This window comes from Limulus polyphemus, unplaced genomic scaffold, assembly GCF_000517525.1.
Source record: "Limulus polyphemus unplaced genomic scaffold, Limulus_polyphemus-2.1.2 Scaffold2519, whole genome shotgun sequence".
Classification (NCBI taxonomy): Eukaryota; Metazoa; Arthropoda; class Merostomata; order Xiphosura; family Limulidae; genus Limulus; species Limulus polyphemus.
Genome location: NW_013668129.1, coordinates 117,386 through 122,379, shown reverse-complemented (window position 1 = coordinate 122,379; position 4,994 = coordinate 117,386). Strand labels below are relative to the sequence as shown.

Sequence of the window (4,994 nt, the reverse complement as noted above, 5' to 3'; positions counted from 1 at the left end):
GCATATCATTCATCAATTTGTGTTCTTTATGTTGTGCACAGGCATATCATTTATGAATTTTTGTTCTTTATGCTGTGCAATGGCATATCATTCATCAATTTGTGTTCTTTATGCTGTGCACAGGCATATTATTGATCAATTTTCGTTCCTTATGCTTTGTACAGTCATATTATTGAGCAATTTCTGTTCTTAATGTTATGTACAGTCACACTATTGATCAATTTCTGTTCTTTATGCTGAGCACAGTCGTATTATTGATCAGTTTCTTTTCGTTATGCTCTGCACAGTCATTATTGATCAATTTCTGCTATCTGTGCTGTGTACAGTCACACTATTGATCAATTTCTGTTCTTTATGCTGAGCACAGTCGTATTATTGATCAGTTTCTTTTCATTATGCTCTGCACATTCATTATTGATCAATTTCTGCTATCTGTGCTGTGTACAGTCATGTTATTGATCAATTTTCGTTCTTTTTGTTCTGAAAAATCATATTATTTGCCAATTTCTGTTCTTTATGCTGTATACAATCATTATTGATCAGTTTCTGCTCTCTATGTTATGTACATTCATATCATTGATCAATTTCTATTTTTTATGCTGTGAACAGTCATTATTGATCAATTCCCTTTTCTCTTTATGATGTGTACAGTCACATTATTGATCAGTTTGTACTTGGCTGAAAAAATACGAATTTCATGAAGAGAAACTTCAATGAATAGAAAGCAATACACCGACTGGATGTCTGTCTGTACGTTTCTAGAAAATGTTACTAGAAATTGCAGATGATCCATAACCTGCTAGAAGAAAATCCCAAAACTTTAAACTTACCAACCTAAGAGCATCGTTTATAAGGAATTAAATTTTTGGATTGGATTTGAATTTACCAAATGATTACATTTTAGAATTTACATATTGAGGGGTAGAAGTTTATCATATTTTAAACTGGTCGAAAATGTTTAAATAACAGAGGTTCTGCATTATACTCACTAGTATCGCAAGAAATAACTCTGTTGATGCTATTGCAAAAAATTGGTAGAAGTTTTTACCCTGAAACTCAATATCAAGAAAGACTTACCGTTAACTTAAATATCGTGCCTTCTAACGCTATTTACACGTTATCAGTCTTCACTCTGGAGCACAGAAGGAGTTGCACCTTCACGGCCAGCACATCTCGTTCTGAAAAACTAGCCTTGAGCATAACTCGTAAGTCCTGTTGAGCCTAACGCCCTCTATACATTACCATGCACACTACCATATGAGCTTTATTTAAGTCTCAGCACTGAAATATTCTTTCCTTAGCATGTGTTTATTTTAATACTATATTACGACGCAAAATGTCTAACATATAGGTTGTAAATAGTTGTCATATTTGTTTGTTTTTCGTGGGGGGGGGGGGTTCTCAAAAACTACGTCGCGATGTTTCTAGAATTGCATATTATCTAGTAGTAGTTAATAACCCGTAAAAAACAATTTCGCAAAACATTTTAAAGATATTGTTTAAAACGACCATTTAGGTTTTCTTGTTAATTTCCAGCAAATCTAAGCAGCCTTCAATCAATCCGGAGAATCCCCTATTCCTTATTAGGAGATCCCAATACAAAAATCTGGAATATCTATGTACACAAACTTATTTTAAATTATCCTTCACATATCTGTGCTACGTTTCGGGTAAATCAGCGCAATAATCCCGAAGACCACTAAAAACCCTTTTGATCCCCCCTATAAGACCTCTGAATTGACATTAATATTTTGAACGTCTTCCTACAAGTTAATATAAATTTCCAAGTGAATCGGCTCAGTGAAGTCTTAAAGTCCCAGTTACCCGCTGACTTTCATTCTATCTGTGAGGCTTCCATCGCGACTCTTGAAAACTTTTTTCTTCTATTATATGCAAATTTTTACGTCGTTTTGTCGAAATTTACGAGTGGAGTTCAAAAATCAAGCTATCATGGATTCGCACATTTTAGGATTATCGTGTAGATGATATATTTCGCTAAAATTGGACCATATCGGTCAGGTTTGAGAAATATGATAAAACGAAATCTTTTATTCACTGAAATTCACGTTTTGGAGAGGAAATGAAATACATAAATAAATAAAGATATATGTTAAATCTTATTTAAAACTTAATACTTTAGTAATTGGGTAAAGTAAACTATTAAATATATTATATTTACATTGAACTTAAATTTGAAGCTTGATGTCTTAATAAGATACAAAAGAATCCAAATGGGATATAAAAGAAGAGCTCAAATGCGTTGTCATTGTCATCAAGAAAAGATAAGTACGTTAACATTAGTGTATATATGGGATATAAAAGAAGAGCTCAAATGCGTTGTCATTGTCATCAAGAAAAGATAAGTACGTTAACATTAGTGTATATATGGGATATAAAAGAAGAGCTCAAATGCGTTGTCATTGTCATCAAGAAAAGATAAGTACGTTAACATTAGTGTATATATAGAAAGAAAGAATTAAAATACATTGCACTGTGAAAATGTTAAAAAATATATAGTGTGACACCATAATGTTTAGTGATAGTTTTGTGTTCACCGCGGGGAATCAAACCCCTGCTTTTAGTGTTGTAAGTCCTTAAGCTTATCGTTGACCAACCGAGGGACTTTACATGTTAGTTTAGAATGTCAAAGTTTTATAATAGAAAGACTTACCTAAGTCTATGTATAAGAGATGCTATTGACAAATAAGAATGTATATATTGAATTTCATCTTGTATATTTTCATTGCTACTACGTACATTTAACATTGTATAATATGATCTTTAAAATATCAATGTTTTGTGAGGGGTCCTAAGTCATTTTCCATGGGAGAATTAAGTTAATGTTGATAGGTTTATGATGTAGTGAATGTATTATATCTTGTTACTTGAGCATTAACAAGGAATGTTGATGTTTAGATTCAGTTTCTGTGGCAGATGTTATTAATGTACGAATACTGTTAAAATGGTTAAAAGTTCATTGGCTTCCGTTTCACTATTATGGTCTATAAATATGTCATCTACATAGCGTAGCCAGAACTGTGATGTTTAGAAAGCAGAATTTCATCGTTGTTAAAGTCCATGTCGTCATCTCTGAAGACCATGCGTCTTGACAAAAACCCTGAAGCGTATTTTCTATTGCAAAAGGTTCTGTCGTCATACTTTCATGTCCAAAACAAATCTTTTCTCTCTATATGGAGGCTGCGTCCGCGACTTTGACCTATGGTTGAAAGGAAGATATGACTTTATCTTGGTAAACCCATACTCTCTTCGCTTCGTTTTCGTACAAATCTGATTGAAAGGGTCCATAGCATTGGTCTGATAATATGGAGAATTCATCTTGATATTTTTATCCACTCTCCTGATGCATAACTAGTCCCTGGCGCAAAATTCAGCGATAATCATGAATCGTTTCGTAAGAGTTTCGCGATGTACCACGTACGGCTTTTGGAAATTTGTTCATCCATTGACCAACAGAAAATTGCACGAGACTTTCTTCAGCTACTAGGACACACATACACTTCGTGAGGTGTCTCAACATACTGCCATCTATAAATGGTTATGTACGATTAATACAGTTCTTCTCTTCCTGCATATGTCGAGTAAGCAACTTATATACACGTGACTTGTGTCCTTTTTTCAGAGGGAGATCCTTTTTGATTAGGTTGTACATTTTGTCATATTACACAGACCTGCGATGGTTTTATTGTCTTAAAATTTTTACATGTTCTACAGTAATTCCTGTACGCTGAATCCAAAAATGATGTCAATTTTTCTCCATCACGTACAGATTTTTTACAAAACGTCGTAACGCAATATATAAAAGAAAGACCACAACACGTAGTTTTCAGACTAAAAGACGTAGAGGTCACACAGAAAATCAGGATGAATGATGATTCATATTCTTTTGACATCAGTGTTCTTCCATTTTCTTTAGTTTGTTTGTATTTTTGTTAACAAACATAATAAAAAAAAACTTTCATTGTGGTAAACTAAATAATAATTTGATCTAAATAAGAGTTTTTTTTTCTTCTTCCCGATTTGTAAAAGATTCTTACGTGATAGAAAAAAAAATGAATATTATTTTTGAAATCTGCGTAGCTGAATTATGGAAAACCCGTTATTAAAACCGAAATAACATTTATGAAATTTAAATTCGCAGGCCTGTGTTATCAAAACGCTTCACTTTGCTTGCCATTGCTAGGGTACAACTTGTTGCAGGTCTTTTTCTAGATGGTTCTGTTTCACCAAGTTAATCCATATTTCATTGTTTTCCAATGCCATTAAATACAAGGGATATCTTCATCCTAGAATTATAAATATCCAATCTAAACACATCTTTATGATCCATGTGTATGAATATATTACGTCAGAAAAAGCTGTTCCCAAAAGTTATCAATATTCGGTTGCTTCACATCACCCGAAAACAACAAGGAATTTCAAAATATAGTTCTGATAGATTATGTTCCACTACGACTTTCTATGGCCTTTAGTTATCACACGACTTCATGATTTGTGTATTCAAAATCATTTCAGTATAACATACTCAACTCTCTATGTGGTTCCCCGGTGGGACAGCGTTAAAATGGACTTACAACGCTAAAGTACGAGGTTCTATTCCCGGTGTTGGACACAGCAGGTAGCTCAATGAGGCTTTGCTCTAAAACAACCAACCCTCTATGGTTGTAGAGGAGAATTTAGTGTTTAAATATTTAGCACTCCATAAAGTTGGGGGGACGAGATGTAACAGATTGAACAAACTAAAAATCATTTTAGCAATAAATAAGATACTGAATTTTTAAAAGATTTAATCGCATAACTAAAGAATTTTTTCCTCGATTTCTAAAACGTGTTAATTTTCGTACCCTCAATCTTTTTTTAATTTTTCAGTGAAAGTTTCATTGGTTGTTTTTCTCTTTTATTATTTGGATTGTGGTCCAAGAATTCAAAACGTTAGAATCATTTAAAATATCCAACATTTCTTATCACAGTCACAT

The 4,994-nt window shown here is 33.1% G+C and overlaps 1 protein-coding gene across 1 annotated transcript in view; it reads right to left on the bottom strand.

The window, feature by feature from the left end:
* Nucleotides 1-1,158, bottom strand: part of LOC111087713 (glutamate [NMDA] receptor subunit 1-like) — a 41,355-nt gene extending 40,197 nt beyond the window's left edge. The window contains exon 1 of the mRNA XM_022395307.1: nucleotides 1,078-1,158. The gene's annotated coding sequence lies outside the window, so the exon portion shown is untranslated. The remainder of the gene's footprint in view (nucleotides 1-1,077) is intronic.
* Nucleotides 1,159-4,994: the final 3,836 nt, after the last annotated feature.